Source organism: Schistocerca americana, chromosome X (assembly GCF_021461395.2).
Source record: "Schistocerca americana isolate TAMUIC-IGC-003095 chromosome X, iqSchAmer2.1, whole genome shotgun sequence".
Lineage (NCBI taxonomy): Eukaryota > Metazoa > Arthropoda > Insecta > Orthoptera > Acrididae > Schistocerca > Schistocerca americana.
Window position 1 is genome coordinate 197,657,140 of NC_060130.1, and position 18,921 is coordinate 197,676,060.

Sequence of the window (18,921 nt, forward strand, 5' to 3'; positions counted from 1 at the left end):
AAATTTAAGGCGTTATATTATTGTCAAAGTTGTCGTACCTGTCAGGATAACACTGTTCCCTATTTTAAATTATCATGAGATTCTTATTTGGGTTTTCGGGTTTCTTGGGGTGTTACAGTATGTAACAATACAGTAGTAAGACAATTTAAAATTTCTGATTTGTTCCCATCAACTATTTTAATGTCTTAAGTGTGGTATGAACCGCTTGTCTTTATATGTTCACTTTGTTTCGTAAGTCCAGCTTCAAAATCGTTTTGTCCTCTAATTCGCTGAATACACAACTGTTAACTCTGCACAAGCCATGATATAAATCCGGCTCATCCAAGAATTGCGCCCGCGCCCCGCTGGCGCAAGGCAGTGTAGTTTAACGATCCGTCCGCGACCGTGTGTCGCTAGTGTCGGCATAGCAGCGAGAGAGACCGCACAGAACTGCTCTGCGCTGGGCTGTCTCGCGGTCAGATCCAACGTAAACAAAATTACAGAGGAAGCGCACCTCTGTAAAAGAGGTCGATGAACGGTAAAACAAGCAAACCATTTACTGTTTAGGTAACAACTAGTGTTCGTGTGGCAGAATTACTACGCAAAGCTTTAGAAAGCAATATCCAAAAGAAGAATCGAAGAACAACTTACAAGGGAACCTCCCCATCGCACCCGCCCTCAGATTTAGTTCAAATGGTTCAAATGGCTCTGAGCACTATGGGACTTAACAGCTATGGTCATCAGTCCCCTAGAACTTAGAACTACTTAAACCTAACTAACCTAAGGACAGCACACAACACCCAGCCATCACGAGACAGAGAAAATCCCTGACCCCGCCAGGAATCGAACCCGGGAACCCGGGCGTGGGAAGCGAGTTAGATTTAGTTATAAGTTGGCACAGTGAATAGGCCTTGAAAAACTGAACACACATAAACTGAGAAAACAGGAAGAAGTTGTGTGGAACTATGAAAAAAATAAGCAAAATATACAAACTGAGTAGTCCATGCGTAAGATAGGCAACATCAAGGATAGCTCACGCTAACCACAGGACCGCCGTGGTCCCGTGGTCAGCGTGAGCAGCTCCGGACTGAGGGGTTTTTGGTTCAAGTCTTCCCTCGAGTGAAAAGTTTAATTTTTTATTTTCAGACAAGTATTATCTGTCCGCCCGATGGCGTCTCTGACGGTCTACGCACGGAAAAATTTGAAAACGTTAAAAACATATGTTTTGACAGAGCACAGGGAAAACTGTGCGACTGTGGAACTGTTGCATTCATTTGTTGCAGTTTATGTGGCAAACTCTTATGCTTTCACCACTTTTTTGGGAGTGATTATCACATCCACAAGAAAACCTAAATCGGGCAAGGTAGAAGAATCTTTTTACCCATTCGCCAAGTGTACAAGTTAGGTGGGTCGACAACATATTCCTGTCATGTGACGCACATGCCGTCACCAGTGTCGTGTAGCATGTATCAGACGTGTTTTCCTGTGCAGGAATCGGTTGACCTATGACCTTGCGATGAAATGTTTTCGGTTCCCATTGGAGAGGCACGTCCTTTCGTCTACTAATCGCACGGTTTTGCGGTGCGGTCGCAGAACACAGACACTAAACTTATTACAGTGTACAGAGACGCCAATGAACAAACGGACAGATCAAAACTTTGCGAAAATAAAGAAAGTAAACTTTCCACTCGAGGGAAGACTTGAACCAAGGACCTCTCGTTCCGCAGCTGCTCACGCTAACCACGGGAACACGGCGCTCTTGAGCTCACATTATCCTTGATGTTGCCTATCTTGCACATGGACTACTCAGTTTGTATATTTTGCTTATTTTTTTCATAGTTCCACACAACTTCTTCCTGTTTTCTCGATTGATCTGTGTTCAGTTTTTCAAGGCCTATTCACTGTGCCGACTTATAACTAAATCTGAGGGGGGTGCGATGGGGAGGTTCCCTTGTTAGTAGTTTTCTGACCCACAGGTTCAAATGGCTCTGAGCACTATGGGACTCAACTGCTGAGGTCATTAGTCCCCTAGAACTTAGGACTAGTTAAACCTAACTAACCTAAGGACATCACGAACATCCATGCCCGAGGCAGGATTCGAACGTGCGACCGTAGCGGTCTTGCGGTTCCAGACTGCAGCGCCTTTAACCGCACGGCCACTTCGGCCGGCGACCCACAGGTTGATTCTATTAGTACTGCACATGCACACTCGTCGTATGTACAATTGGCGTCTTTTGAAAAATACATCAGTTTCTTAAATGAACTATAGTCATAAATATTCTATTTTAGAAATAATTTTATGTAAGGGGTATAGAGTCTCATTCTTACTGTTACTAGTTACAAGTAAATGCTCTTTGTTATACTTCGTGCTACAGCTTTTTGTATCCCTTTTCAGAGTTTAGAAATCGGATCCTTAGTTTGCTGTTCTGTACATAATATTTTTAACTGACCAAGTTTGAAAACTTATTAAAAATGGAGTGAAGGTTATAAAGCTCTTTAATTTTTACAGTCAACATTGTTAAAGGAGACAATTAACATTTTACACGTTTTTCTTTCTCGAGGAAACGATTTTGTCTAGGTTTGGTACAATATTCCGTGAGACTGCTAGCCGCAAATTCAAATTTTTATCGCCAAGTAATGAACGGTTCTTAGTTTTAGCAAGCTTTAAAAGAGAGAACAAGCGCTCACAAATATACGTGGAACCAAACATTGAGAGAACTTTGGCAGTGTGCTTGTGCAAAAGAGGATATTTCTCTCGTGGAAGACAGCTGTAAAAGTCATCCTAAGTTTTACAGATAAGAAAGCGGTCCTTCAGGAGGATATCGCACTGCAGGTCAATCAGTTCTAGCTGAAGCACTTGTGAGACGTCCTATGCCCGAAGGGAAAACGGGCGAACAAATATATCTAAGGCCGATTGATGCTCACTTATCTCGAAAAATCTTTTTTGAAACTGTTCTTGTAATTCTCAAATGATTTGACCATAATCTGAAAAATCCACATCTTCTTTAACGCTGTCTAGTGCAGGAAAGTGTCCACAATTCTTCTCGCCCAACTGTTTTTCCCCACAAAATAAGTTTTTTTTTTTTTTTTTTTTTTTTTTTTTTTTTTTTTAATGCTTGAATCTTCTGCACTAAATCAACAACAGAGTGATTTTCGCCTTGGAGTGAAATGTTCAAAGCATTTAATCACCAGTAAGGTCATTCAAAAAACCCAAATTCGCCATCCACTTAGGATCACAAAGTAATTCCTCTGGACGTCCTTTCATTTCCAAAAAGGTACTTATTTCGCCCCCTCAAGGAGAAAAACGGATGAAGCATCTTTCCTCTGCTCAGCTATCTTACTTCGGTGTGGTAGGGGATGTCCGGAATTTCGCTTCCATATCAGCCAGAAGTTCTTGAAATTGGCGATGTGTGAGTCCATGCGATCGAAGATAATTAACCATTCGAAGAACTGTGTCCATAACGTTTTTTGTGTTGACAATCTTCGCACACAGTGCCTCCTGGTGTATCAGACAATGGACTGCCGCGAATAAGGGACAGCCGAATTCAGCCATTCTCAATCTGACGTAACTCAGGAATCCAGTGCGTGTCCGTCGTAGCGTAGGGGCTCCATCCGTTGTTACACTGGTCAGGCGTTCCCATTTTAAACCCATTGAATAACACGTTTTCCAAGGCTAGAAAAATATCCAAACCAGTGATTGTGTCTTTTAATGGTATAAGATTGAGAAATTCTTCTGTGTCACGTAGATTGTCGTCGACACCTCGAGTGAATACGACGAGCTGAGATATGCCCGCAACGTCTGCGGACTCGTCAAGAGCGATAGAAAATGAAATGAAGTTTGCCGCTCTCTCCATTAATTGCTGCCCCATATCTGAGGCCATATCTTCGACTCGTCGAGCAACAGTTTGAGGCGAAAGAGCTATTTTTTCAAATTTTTCCGTGAGATCTGCTGGACAAATACAAGCCGCCGAGTCGACCAGGCAATCCTTGATGAGATTCCCAGCCGCAATGCGTTTCCTTGCTTTCGCAATTCTCAGCCAGCATTTGTAACTTGCGCGCAAACTTGGTCCACCTGTTTCCTCCTCCTACCACGGCACGAAAGAGTATACAGTTAATTTTGTACAATCCTGGTTTTTAAAACACTTTCATCATTTTAACAATTAATTGTTTCATTCATTGAAACTCAAATAAAAAACTAATACAAGAGATTGGTTTCAGGTGCGTTTTCCCCCAGTTCCTCTGGAAAGCGGCCGTAGACGCTAGCACGGACAGCGAAATGTGGTCGCAAAATAAATTTTTATCTATTGAAACATTTGCGTTTTAATTAATTGAAAACAAAGATCAAACTCCAACATATGTTTTTCCACCTATAAAAACACAAATATACAAAAACAAAGAATGACTCTTAATGACACTTTGGTGCCCGAGAGAGCGTTTGTGACGGCTTTTCAGAAAGGGGCAAAAAATAACGCACATGAAACTTTTTCTTGTGTCTGTGCAACGCGGTTTAATGCAACCCTAATATAAAAATTAATCGAAAAGAAATGTTCCTTGTTCCTGACAATCTGATATTCGATAACTTGCACATTGCTAAGTGACATATCAGACTATAAAATATAGTTTTATTTATCATCTTTATAAATAATAAAGAGTCATACGATAGGAAACACTTCACTGTAATGCTGCTTAAAATTTTCTCTCAGTTCTTGACTGGCGATCCTCTTGCGACAAATTTTCGAACTGATATTTGTGACATGTATTAAAGTGCCGTTCAATCGAGAACTTTTTTAAATACATGAGGTTCCGATGACATACTAAACATTTGGCATGATTTTCGACAGGAGTACAAAGAAAATTAATTTCCCACTCGTGTTTAAATAGTGCGGGCGCGCCGCTCCTCTTTCTTTTTGTCTGCTGCTGTTGACCATCCATCTCGATCCACTGTAGCCTTACGTCTGTTGACTAACGGCTTTGTGTCGCTTTTTACCGCTGCTGACGCGGCGGTGTGCTGTCAGTACGAAGCGCGCTTATAGGGGCATGGCGAGGCGCGGCTGGCGGTCCGCAAGGCCAGCTAATCGACACATACGAATTCACTCGGGGCGCTGGCAGCGGGCGCTAGCGCCCCAGGGGCTCAGTTTGTGCGAGCCTGAATAAATAAAATAATTAATCTCCTGTTCTCACGAATTATACTATTTAAACTGCCGGCTGTCGCGTAGAAACAACAGGATATTTCTAGAAAGCTCCAGTGAGTTGTGTAACTGGATAGCTGGCAAAACGCAGTGAGTTCTCAAGTCACGGATGGATCAAACGAAAGTGTAGTTACATAGAAAACAAACTCACACTTTTTTCAAAGCATTGTTATATTTTAACTCTAACTGTGTGGTTTCTTCAAATTTTTGGGTAGGCTAAGACTCAAATGCCTCTGAAGAACTTCGAAATTGATAACATCCAGCTTAGCTTATAATTTAACTCTACACCTGAATCCTCTAATTCTTTCCCCAGCCAGTAATCTGACAAACACAAAGTTGGTATCTTATCGAATTCTAATGCATATCTAACTCATATCTATAGGCCTCTTTATCTTATTCTTATGTTGGCTACAAACGATATACAACGATGACATTTATTAATGAAACATTTGTTAATGTCGAGAATACAGGGACAGCGGATTCTAGCTATCCAAAGCAATGATGAAATAGGCCTTGCTGCCGCACCTCTACTTATACAGGACTGGCCATTAAAATTGCTACACCACCAAGATGACGTGCTACAGACGCGAAATATAACCGACAGGAAGAAGATGCTGTGATATGCAAATGATTAGCTTTTCAGAGCATTCACACAAGGTTGGCGCCGGTAGCGACACCTACAACGTGCTGACATGAGGAAAGTTTTCAATCGATTTCTCATACGCATACAGCAGTTGACCGGCGCTGCCTGGTGAAACGTTGTTGTGATGCCTCGTGTAAGGAGGAGAAATGCGTACCATCACGTTTCCGACTTTGATAAAGGTCGGATTGTAGCCTATCGCGATTGCGGTTTATCGTATCGCGACATTGCTGCTCGCATTGGTAGAGATCCAACGACTGTTAGCAGAATATAAAATCGGTGGGTTCAGGAGGGTAATACGGAACGCCGTTCTGGATCCCAACGGCCTCGTATCACTAGCAGTCGAGATGACAGGCATCTTATCCGCATGGCTGTAACGGATCGTGCAGCCACGTCTCGATCCCTGAGTCAACAGATGGGGACGTTTGCAAGACAACAACCATCGGCACGAACAACTCGACGACGTTTGCAGCAGCATGGACTATCAGCTCGGAGCCCATAGCTGCGGTTACCCTTGACGCTGTATCACAGACAGGAGCACCTGCGATGGTGTAGTCAACGACGAACCTGGGTGCACGAATGGCAAAACGTCATTTTTTCCGACGAATCCAGATTCTGTTTACAGCATCATGATGGTCGCATCCATGTTTGGCGACATCGCGGTGAACGCACATTGGAAGCGTGTATTCGTCATCGCCATACTGGCGTATCACCCAGTGTGATGGTATAGGGTGCCATTAGGTACACGTCTCGGTCACCTCTCGTTCGCATTGACTGTTTCAAGCAATAGTATAACCGAACAATAATAGACGTGTTCCCGTATTTATGTGCAGTAGTTACATTTACCTGCGACCAGGTCCCTGTAGCAGTGATTTACCATCTGCAGTTCGTTGCAAACTTCTGGATTTGCTGCTGTCCTATAGGAAGCCACATCATCTACAACCCTGCACAGTAATACGATTCATACTGAAAAAACTCAGTCTTCACTGAGGTGACAATAGTTATCGGATAGCGAAATGCACACATATAAATGGCGGTAGTTTGGCGTACACATGGTATAAAAGGGCAGTGTGCTGGCGGAGCTATCATTTGAACCCAGATGATTCACGTGAAAAGGTTTCTGAAGTGATTGTGGCCGCACGGCGGTAATGAACTTTAACTGTGTACTCTCAGTGGTGGCAATGGTCACATCGGACTGGTCATTCTACAAGCTCTCTGATACTGCTTCTTGATGCTTCTTCAAAAGTGTTCAGATGTGTGTGAAATCTTATGGGACGTAACTGCTAAGGTCATCAGTCCCAAACTTACACACTACTTAACCTAAATTATCCTAAGGACAAACACACACACCCATGCCCGAAGGAGGACTCGAACCTCCGCCGGGACCAGCCGCACAGTCCATGCCTGCATCGCCCTAGACCGCTCGGCTAATCCCACGCGGCAATGCTTCTTCACGAACGTCGTTGGGGAATACTCCTCAACAAGTGGCTGGATCGTCAACACGTCTTATGGAGAGTTATCATCAAAGACATTACCCAAATGGTAGTGGCATGTGCAGTATGTGAGAGGAAGCAGGCAATAAGAATCCACTGGTATTTTTTTTGGTCAGATCCATCATCTCCATGGTCTTGCACACTTCTTGACTTTTCAGACCCCTTTTTGGGTTGCACTCAGTTGGTCGTTATCAACACAGGCAACATGATGACAGATGCAGGCGCAAATTTCACATCGACAGAATTTAACAGTCTTTGTCCAGAGAATGGCATTGCACTGGAATGAAATTTTCACTCTGCTGTGGAGTGTGCGCTGATGCGAAATTCCTGGCAGATTAAAAGCGTGTACTGGGCAGAGATTCGAACTTTGGACCTTTGCCTTGCACGGCCAAGTGCTTAATCAACTACGGCATGTCCTGGTTCACATGACACCATCCCATCTCACTCCCTATTCCTACGTTCAAGTGGAGCGGCTCATCTGCAGGTTCAAGACGCAACTGGAAATGATAACCATTACTTTATTCTCGACCAAGTTCTCACGTCGTTCTTGGGCTCCTGCTGCTCCTCCTCACACGGAGAGTCTAGCCCAGGCGAAAAATTTCATGGCAGTTTTACAACTGTATTATCCAACTTACCATTCTCCACCTCCCAGTATTCGAATTGCCACTGATATTTCCTCCAAATGATCAAAGTCCAACTCCAGAGAGGCTCCTGATACAGAAAACAAATCAACAGCCTGTGCCCCCACGGCGTATCAACTACCCAGACCACAAAACTCACATAATGTTTAATTTCAGAACTGGACATCTCGACGCCCAGGATCATCGCCAACGAACAACCGTCACCTCAACTGTCGGCCTCACCAGTCTCAGGAACCGAGGTGGTCAGTTGCCTTGCCAGCCTGGCGCCCCATCCCATGGATGTCGATTGTAGCCCATCAGCTTCGCCACTCCTGCAGGTCGATGGCAGTGGGCCCACAACCTCCTGCGACTCCGAGATGCGTCACCGCCACCAGTCTGTTGGTAGGGGAAATCTTCGCTCTCCCGCGTAACAGCAGGGCCTCACGGGTGGCCTAAGTCATTAGCTGCAGGGGACCCTTCAGCAAGCCCCAGCGCAGAAACTTTACTTGCACGCCTACATCTACATCTGCATCCATACTCCGCAAGCCACCTGACGGTGTGTGAGGGAGGGTACTTTGAGTACCTCTATCGGTTCTCCCTTCTATTCCAGTCTCGTATTGTTCGTGGAAAGAAAGATTGTCGGTATGCCTCATTGTGGGCTCTAATCTCTCTGATTTTATCCTCATGGTCTCTTCGTGAGATATACGTAGGAGGGGGCAATATACTGCTTGACTCCTCGGTGAAGGAATATTCTCGAAACTTCAACAAAAGCCCGTACCGAGCTACTGAGCGTCTCTCCTGCATAGTCTTCCACTGGAGTTTATCTATCATCTCTGTAACGCTTTCGCGATTACTAAATGATCCTGGAACGAAGCGGGCAGCTCTCCGTTGGATCTTCTCTATCTCTTCTATCAACCCTATCTGGTACAGATCCCACACTGGTGAGCAATATTCAAGCAGTGGGCGAACAAGTGTACTGTAACCTGCTTCCTTTGTTTTCGAATTGCATTTCCTTAGGATTCTTCCAATGAATCTCAGTCTGGCATTCGCTTTACCGATGATCAACTTTGTATAATCATCCCATTTTAAATCACTCCTAATGCGTACTCCCAGATAATTTATGGAATTAACTGCTTCCAGTTGCTGACCTGATACATTGTAGCTAAATGACAGAGGATCTTTCTTACTATGTATTCGCAGCACATTACACTTGTCTACATTGAGATTCAATTGCCATTCCCTGCACCATGCGTCCATTCGTTGCAGATCCTCCTGCATTTCAGTTCAATTTTCCATTCTTACAACCTCTCGATATACCACAGCATCATCCGCAAAATGTCTCAGTCAACCTCCGATGTTATCCACAAGGTCATTTATGTATATTGTGAATAGCAACGGTCCTACGACACTCCCCTGCGACACACCTGAAATCACTCTTACTTCAGAAGTCTTCTCTCCTTTCAGAATGACATGCTGCGTTCTATTATCTAGGAACTCTTCATTCCAATCACACAATTGGTCTGATAGTCCATATGCTCTTACTTTGTTCATTAAACGACTGTGGGGAACTGTATCGAACGCCTTGCGGAAGTCCAGAAACACGGCATCTACCTGGGAACCCGTGTCTATGGCCCTCTGAGTCTCGTGGACGAATAGCGAGAGCTGGGTTTCACACGATCGTCTTTTTCGAAACCCATGCTGATTCCTACAGAGTAGATTTCTAGTCTCCAGAAAAGTCATTATACTCGAACATAATACGTGTTCCAAAATTCTACAACTGATCGACGCTAGAGATATGGGTCTATAGTTCTGCACATCTGTTCGACGTCCCTTCTTGAAAACGGGGATGACCTGTGCCCTTTTCCTATCCTTTGGAACGCTACGCTCTTCTAGAGACCTATGGCTCACCGCTGCAAGAAGGGGGGCAAGTTCCTTCGCGTACTCTGTGTAAAATCGAACTGGTATCCCATCAGGTCCAGCGGCCTTTCCTCTTTTGAGCGATTTTAATTGTTTCTCTATCCCTCTGTCGTCTATTTCGATATCTACCATTTTGTCATCTGTGCGACAATCGAGAGAAGGAACTTCCTCTTCCTCTGTGAAACAGCACCGGAAAAAGACATTTAGCAGGCTCGCCAAAAGAGGTCGCCGTCTTTGTGCACTTACTTGCTTCCGTGGGGTCACGTGTGTGCAGATAGGTCTGGGAGAATCCTGACGTCTCCATAGTATTTAAGCTGGAGCCTGGTATTGCCACACCAGTCCTTCCAGACCAGCTCTCTGGACGTGAGCGCCCTTCACTTTCTGCGGTTCTTCGGTTCAGAGTATCATCTGAAATAATCATGCATCCAGATCTCTGACGCGTGCAGCTCCTGCCGGGACTCTTCGCCACGTGGAACAACCAGCAGCCATCTTCGATATACGCCAAATCTTGTCCTCTGCAGCATGGACAATTGCTGACATGGTATTTAGGCCATCGTCTTATTTGTTATTAAACTTGCAATTCCTAGCGAATTCAGAGCTTGAAGTTTTGTTATTCAGTTTGATCTTCTACCTATTAAGCGTATATTGTGTCTCTCTTTGCTGAGACTCAGACTAAATAGTGGTCTTTCAGTTTTGTGGTGTAAATCAAATTCCACGAAGGAGACTTGAGTATAAGTGAATTTCAATAAACTGACTATTCATGGTCTACCTGAACTTTAATATCTGGGTGTGTCCATAGGAGTGGGATAAATCACCATCAGTTACATGTGCATATAAAATGAGCGAGCATACTCATCAAACAAACTATTAACAATATTACCATACTTAACGTATTATCATGGAGCAAGACTAACATATTTGTAACGATTCAAACAATACACATCAAAACACTGGAGACTATGACGGCATCTTGATTTTTCTATAACGGACTAACTGCACTAGGTCACACAGTGCTGTAGCTCCGTCTCGTTAAATGAAAAAAAAAAAGAAAAGAAAACCGAAAGCACATCTTAAAATGCTTCGCCCCTTGTCTCTGTCAATCTCCTCCCCCTCTCTCTCTCGATTTCCTCCTGCCCCAATCGTCCATCTCCTCCTTCCCACTCTGTGTCTTTTTTCCCCGCACCCTTCTGTCCATCTCCTCTTCTGACCCTTCTCTCTGACCTTGAAGCCGGCCGCGGTGGTCTCGCGGTTCTAGGCGCGCAGTCCGGAACCGCGCGACTGCTACGGTCGCAGGTTCGAATCCTGCCTCGGGCATGGATGTGTGTGATGTCCTTAGGTTAGTTAGGTTTAAGTAGTTCTAAGTTCTAGGGGACTGATGAGCACAGCTGTTAAGTCCCATAGTGCTCAGAGCCATCTGACCTTGAGCCTTGTTTACTGTTATTGTAAATTCAGATTCGGTAGTCTGAACGTTGAATAGAGTAAGCATGGAGTAAATCTGTCATCAACTTTTGGAGATTTTTGCTAACAACACACACACATATATACAGGGTCGTCCACTGATAGTGACCGGGCCAAACATCTCACGAAGTAAGCATCAAACGAAACAACTACAAAGAACGAAACTCGTCTAGTTTGAAGGGGGAAACCAGATGGCGCTATGGTTGGCCTGCTAGATGTGGCTGCCATAGGTCAAACGGGTATCAACTGCGTTTTTTTTAAAAATAGCAACCCCCATTTTTATTACATATTCGTGTAGTACGTAAAGAAATATGAATGTTTTAGTTGTTTTTCGCTTTGCGATAGATGGCGCTGTAATAGTCACAAACGTATAAGTACGTGGTATCACGTAACATTCCGCCATTGAGGACGGTATTTGCTTCGTGATACATTACCCGTGTTAAAATGACCGTTTACCAATTGCTAAAAAGGTCGATGTCGTGTTGCTGTTTGGCTATTGTGATAAAAATGCCCAACGGTCGTGTGCTATGTACGCTGCTCGGTATCCTGGACGACATCATCCAAGTGTCTGGAACGTTCGCCGGATAGTTGCGTTATTTAAGGAAACAAGAAGTGTTCAGCCACATGTGAAACGTCAACCGCGACCTGCAACAAATGATGATGCCCAAGTAGGTGTTTCACCTGCTGTCGCGGCTAATCCTCACATCAGTAGCAGACAAAGTGCGCGAGAATCGGGAATTTCAAAAACGTCGGTGTTGGTGTTCTCAGCATCGATTGCAGCCGTACCATATTTCTATGCACCAGGAATTGCATGGCGACGACTTTGAACGTCGTGTACAGTTCTGCCACTGGGCACAAGAGAAATTACGGGACGATGACAGATTTTTTGCACTCGTTCTATTTAGCGACGAAGCGTCATTCGCCAACAGCGGTAACGTAAACCGGCATAATATGCACTATTGGGCAACGGAAAATCCACGATGGCTGCGACAACTGGAACATCAGCGACCTTGGCGGGTTAATGTATGGTGCGGCTTTATGGGAGGAAGGATAATTGGCCCCCATTTTATCGATGGCAATCTAAATGGTGCAATGTATGCTGATTTCCTACGTAATGTTCTACCGATGTTACTATAAGATGTTTCACTGCATCACAGAATGGGGATGTACTTCCAACACGATGGATGTCCGGCACATAGCTCACGTGCTTTTGAAGCGGTTTTGTATAGCAAGATTCATGACAGGTGGATTGGTCGTCGAAGCACCATACCATGGCCCGCGCGTTCACAGGATATCACGTTCCCCAATTTCTTTCTGTGGGGAAAGTTGAAGGATATTTGCTATCGTGATCCACCGACAACGCCTGACAACATGCGTTAGCGCATTGTCAATACATGTGCGAACATTACGGAAGGCGAACTACTCGCTGTTGAGAGGAATGTCGTTACACATATTTCCAAATGCATTGAGGTTGACGGACATCATTTTGAGCATTTATTGCATTAACGTGGTATTTACAGGAATCATGCTGTAACAGCATGCGTTCTCAGAAATGATAAGTTCACAAAGGTACACTCGACAGCAAAAAAAGTTGGTCACCCCTGAATTCCAACGTGTAGGCTGCACCTGAATGTATGCAACCGACATAGCATATCTGTGTTGCACATAGTCGCAACCCTCCACAGTACAGTCGTTGTAAGATACGCAATGGGTACCACTAGAGACTACTAGAGAACACTGGTCTTTATGACAGTCTGTCCAGATGTAAAGTAACACCACTATAGTACAGAAGAGATCAGACAGTCCTTAACGTTTGTAAACTAAACTTAATTACAACAAGTGACATTTTAAACATTATGGGACAACTAATTTTGTCACATAAATCGTTCAGTAATCCTTAGGCACAATTAAATATTTGAGACAGTATATGGATTTATAAAGTTGTATGGCAACTGGAAACAAGTTCTTTGCTGTCTAAAAGGTTTACCCAACACATGATGAACGTCGTTCAACGTTCAACGGGGAGTGGTTTCGCATCAACTTTATGTAATACTAAGCAGTTAAAAGAAAACGTGACTAACGGCGGCAACCACTCTACGGAAATCCCAACATTAACAGCGAATCACAAGTAATATCATTGTTCACATTACTCATCAACAGTTACATGCACACGAAGTTGTACTTTAAATGACATGACCAACGTCTTCGTTCTGGATCCGGATGCAAACCCAGAACGTAAAGCCATTGTTAACCAAGAAAAGCTTTGTGCCTTATCGAGACTCGATCACTAGGCAGAAAGAGATGTCAAATATTGACGTTTGCACCAGTATCAGTTACCAACTCTCAACTTGAACGTAAATGACGATAATGTTTGTACGAAAGCAGGAACCCTAACATGACAATTACCTTCTTGGTAATTAACCTCGAAAGACGTTGTATAGTGTTGCATTGACAAGGAATAAAGGATGCACATGTTTAAAATTGAAGTGCCATCATGTAATGCTGGGGACAAGGATGCGAACCCAGCACCTAATCGGATTGTTGAATAAGTACGTAAAATCAGAGTGTAGATATCACAGTTTGTCACCAGTAGTGGGGTTGGAACCTTAAATGACGACTGAAGTTGTATTGCCTGACCGGGATTCGAACCCGGCGCCTACCGCCGTCGTTGTCTAATCAGGAACAGACGAGAACTGTCCAATGTTGGTCCACCATCAGCGAGATGTGCACACGTTTAACTAGAAATAAGGTGACGAAAACGTCTATGCTGACTGAGAGCCGCACACATGGTTATGAAGACACGTTAATAATCAAATTCATATTCAGTAATAGCTAGGAGTAGCATGTTTAGTTGCAAACCTTAAGGCCTTACATATCCCTAGTAACGTCTTGCCTAATATCTGCGATATCATGATGTTAATTTACAAGTGGATTGACTGCCGTAAAGAGCAATGGTCTCTAGTAGTCGTGTATCATTGAGATGTAAATGAAGAGCCTCAGCAGAAAGTAATTTCCGTCGTGCAGCACGTATTGTTTCAGAGACACTGAGTACATGTTATGAGTGCACAAAACGTGTATTATATACTAAGTATATACTATTATTTGGAGAAGCTGCCGCCAAACCTGTTTACTTTTACATTCCGCTTAGTTGTCGTGGTTGAATACAGGTTTTCTTAAGGCTACATCTAATGCACAACGCTTACAAGAAAGTATAGTTTCCTGCGTCATGCTATTGCTAGCTAGGTGAAATATTTTGTGGTAGCTATGTTTAAAATGAATGTATTTTTGAAAGTATTGTTCGTCAAATATTTGAATAAATCGTCAACTGTAGGTGTGCCTGCACTTGTTATAGCATAACAGCTGTAGCTGCGTTAGTTTGTACTACAGACTCGGGTGGGTTAGGTGTAACTTTTGATTCTTCAAGGGGTGATCGTGTCCATGCGGCCCGGGTGTGTACTAGCCGCGGCTCGCGAGCTACGGGCCAGCCAAGCTGGCCGAGGCGAGACGCAATTGAGCGAGATGGCGGTGGCGTTGAAGGGCCAACAGCCCGGGACGAGGCAGCACGGCTGCGCCGCATGCCTCTGCCTCTGCCGCTCCGTTTGACGTAAATATGTTTACCTCCTCTCCTGGAATCAGTATAAGAGCGGCAAGGAGAAATACACATCATGATGTCTGCCGTAATGGCTCACTGGGAGAGGTCTATTCGAGGTAGAGTCAAAAAATGGTTCAAATGGCTCTGAGCACTATGGAACTTAACATCTGAGGTCATCAGTCCCTAGAACTTATAACTACTTAAACCTAACTAACCTAAGGACATCACACACATCCATGCCCGAGGCAGGATTCGAACCTGCGACCGGCCGGCCGCGGTGGTCTAGCGGTTCAGGCGCTCAGTCCGGAACCGAGGGACCGCTACTGTCGCAGGTTCGAATCCTGCCTCGTGCATGGATGTGTGTGTTGTCCTTAGGTTAGTTAGGTTTAAGTAGTTCTAAGTTCTAGGGGACTGATGACCACAGATGTTAAGTTCCATAGTGCTCAGAGCCATTTGAACCATTTTTTTTGAACCTGCGACCGTAGCGGTCGCGCGGTTCCAGACTGAAACGCCTAGAACCGCTCGGCCACTCCGGCCGGCCGAGGTAGAGTCGTCGCTCTCACTGTGGAAGGAGGATGTTCCATCAGAGAAGCTGGCACACGATATGGCGAACCACATACCACTGCAACGAGATGGTGGAGGATCTGCCTTGAAAGAGGCACCACCAACAGGGCTCCTGGCTCAGGCAGGAATAGAGTGATCTCACAGCAGGAAGACAGGGACCTGGTGTCTAGGAGCAGAGAAAATCCCTTTCCGAACGCGAAGCAGTTGCGGCGGGAGACCAACTTCCCCGGCTCCAGTGACACGATTCGCCGAAGGCTGTGGGACGCTGGACTGCATGCACGACGATCCGCCGTGACACAAGAGCTCAGCGAAGACAACGTTTTATAACGGCTAGCATTTGCGGAGCTCCATCTGAGGGCGTCGTGGGACAACGTCATTTTCACTGATGAGAAGGTGTTTTCCACCAATAACTACGGTCCACGAATCGTTTACAGGGCGCAAGGGACTCGCAATCGACGCGAATATGTAACCACGACGAGAAGAAGTGGCCGGGTATCTGTTACCTGCTGGGGTTGGAATTCTGCGAGAGGGGCGGGAATTCTTCTCAGGATAGAAGGAACTATGGACAGCGCGCAGTATGCCCACATATTGGAAAATGTGACGCTTCCGTCAGTGCGAATGCTGTACGCTGAAGGGGACGTCACATTGGAAGAGGACCATTCTCCCATTCACAAGTCTGCATTTGTTCAGCAGCGGCTCTCCACGATTGGCGTCAACGTCATGGACTGGCCGCCACGGGCGGCTGATTTGAACTCCATGGAAAACACGTGGGCTGAGGTCGCCAGAACATTAACAGAGAACTGGCCACGAAACCAACCAACTACTGTGGACGCTCTTTGGGACTGCGTCCTGGAAGCCTGTGAGGATGTTGCTTCTTCAAGCTGTTACGTCCGATGGCTTATACATTCTATGCCAAGACGCGTGATAGAAGTACAAAATAATGAAGGATTCTGGATAAAATATCAGAGTCCTTAAAATGTTTTGTTATGCCTTCTTTTTCGTCATTTTTCCTCGTTGGGAGCTAGTGGAAAATCGCGTGGCAACAGAAAAGATACAACATGGGTTAGATTTCCTTTGAGTTGCCTTTTTAATTCAAGTGGGTTTCTTTTGAATATACAGTTTAAGATTTCTATTTTGATTTCATTTATACCCTGTCTACATACTTACAAACTAATCAGCGTAGATGGACTCTGTCACAGTAGTTTTTGTTATTTCAAATACGTCTCTCTCTTCCCCTCCATCCATGAATACACCCTCCGTCTTCCACACAATACGCCAACGAGTTCATATTATGTTTACTCGCCGCGCGGGATTAGCCGAGCGGTCTTAGGCGCTGCAGTCATGGATTGTGAGGCTGGTCCCGGCGGAGGTTCGAGACCTCCCTCGGGCATGGGTGTGTATGTTTGACCTTAGGATAATTTAGGTTAAGTAGTGTGTAAGATTAGGGACTGATGACCTTAGCAGTTAAGTCCCATAAGATTTCACACACATTTGAACATTTATGTTTACTCGTTGTTAATATCTCTTCTATTCTCTCTCACACTCTCTCTCTCTGACACTATCGCCGCAAGTGCCCTTCTCTTACACTCCCCCAAAACTTTGTAAACAAATCTAGCGGTTTCCAATGGCGCTTGATTTTCTCTTTTAATTGGTTCAAATGGTTCAAATGGCTCTGAGCACTATGGGACTCAACATCTGTGGTCATCAGTCCCCTAGAACTTAGAACTACTTAAACCTAAGGACATCACACACATCCATGCCCGAGGCAGGATTCGAACCTGCGACCGTAGCGGTCACGCGGTTCCAGACTGAAGCGCCTAGAACCGCACGGTCACAAAGGCCGGCTCTTTTAATTGCTGCTGTCTTTACACTCTATCATTCCTCTCACCACGTATGAAACCGTATTCTTTATCTCCCCTTCCCTATAAACCCATTCTTCGTTCTGAGAACAGTCCTTCATTATCTCTCGGTCCTAAGATAAAACGAACTGTGGCACACATCTAAGTAAGCAGTACTTTTCAAGCATTTCACGCTTATATTTTGCACTTCTGCACTTCTATCCATTACCAAATCCCGCCCTCCTTCCTGTTACGCGTCCCTTGATATCTGCATCTACATCTAAATGAATACTCTGCAATTCATAATTATGTGCGTGGCTGGGGGTTCTGTGGTCTGGTGGATTAATCTTGTATTGATGTGTAAAACGTGTAGGTTCACATATCACGTGAGGCGTAGATTTTTAACACACGCAAGTAGCTCTCCTTCACCCCTAGTAACGCCAAGTGCAGAACGTCAGTAAGCTCCGTAGTTCAATATCCGCAGTAAAGATAACATCCCTTCGCTGCCGACTGGGTATTCGTTTGAGCTGTGACAGATGGAGAAACCCCGTAAGGCAGAGACTCTGTCACCAGCAAGCCGTCGTAAACTAGAAAACGTATTTCATTCAATGAACCAATGGCCATGTAAGTTCACAAGTCTCTTACTTTAGCTGAAACTGAGACGTTGAAAATTGTGGTGCTGGACTGGGATTAGAATTCGATTTCACTGTGTTCCCGAAGACTGCAAACTCTTCTAGGCGTCCTCGAAAGGCACCTATCTGGATTCGAATCCTGATCAGCACAAAATATTCATTATTTTATTTCAAGCCCTAGCATGTGCACTTCGAACTACTGATGAAAAATAGTTGCATTTTCAACGTCTCTTCGTGCGTTGTCAGCTGTAACGTGTTCGTTTCAACTCACAGCCACACGATGAGCTTTTTATCACAACACTACAAGATCAAACGTTTCCTTACATCTTTTCAAGTTCAAACATTCCTCTCCATCCTACTGGAGAAAACGGATTTCGGTTTGACGTTGTGTTCGTTGCGATCACCAACGACGACATGTTGTGGATTCAACTTCTAGCCAGCAGAGTATTTGCCATCACATCATTGAAAGTACAAACATCCCATTCCTAGCTATTATTGGAAAAGAATTTGATAGTTAGTTGACGTGGGCGGGGTTTGAATTCCATTCAGCACAGAACTTTTCGTCGCCTGATGTCTAGCTAAACATACGCCCATTTCGCTACTGGTGAACCAACAATAGCTATTTATCGTCTGTTCCTGGCTAGAAAACGACGGTGCTAGATGTTGGGTTCAAATCCCAGTCAGGCAAAAACAATTCTATCGTCAATTAAGGTTCCAGCATTTCGCTATTGGTGAAAACATTTGAAATTTAACTTCTGATTTTACGTACAGTCGTGCTCAAAAGTATCCGAACGACCTGAATTGCATTTCACCTGATTCCCATGCAACCTACATAACGCAGCTGTCTAGCAGGTCCTCTAATCGCTCCTTGGTACAGTCGTTTGACTATTGAAAATGGTTACAACAAGTCACCACTAGAAAACACTGCTCTGTATCACAATAGCTCAGGATGTAAAGGAATACCACGATACTACAAATATCAGGGAACACCTCATCACA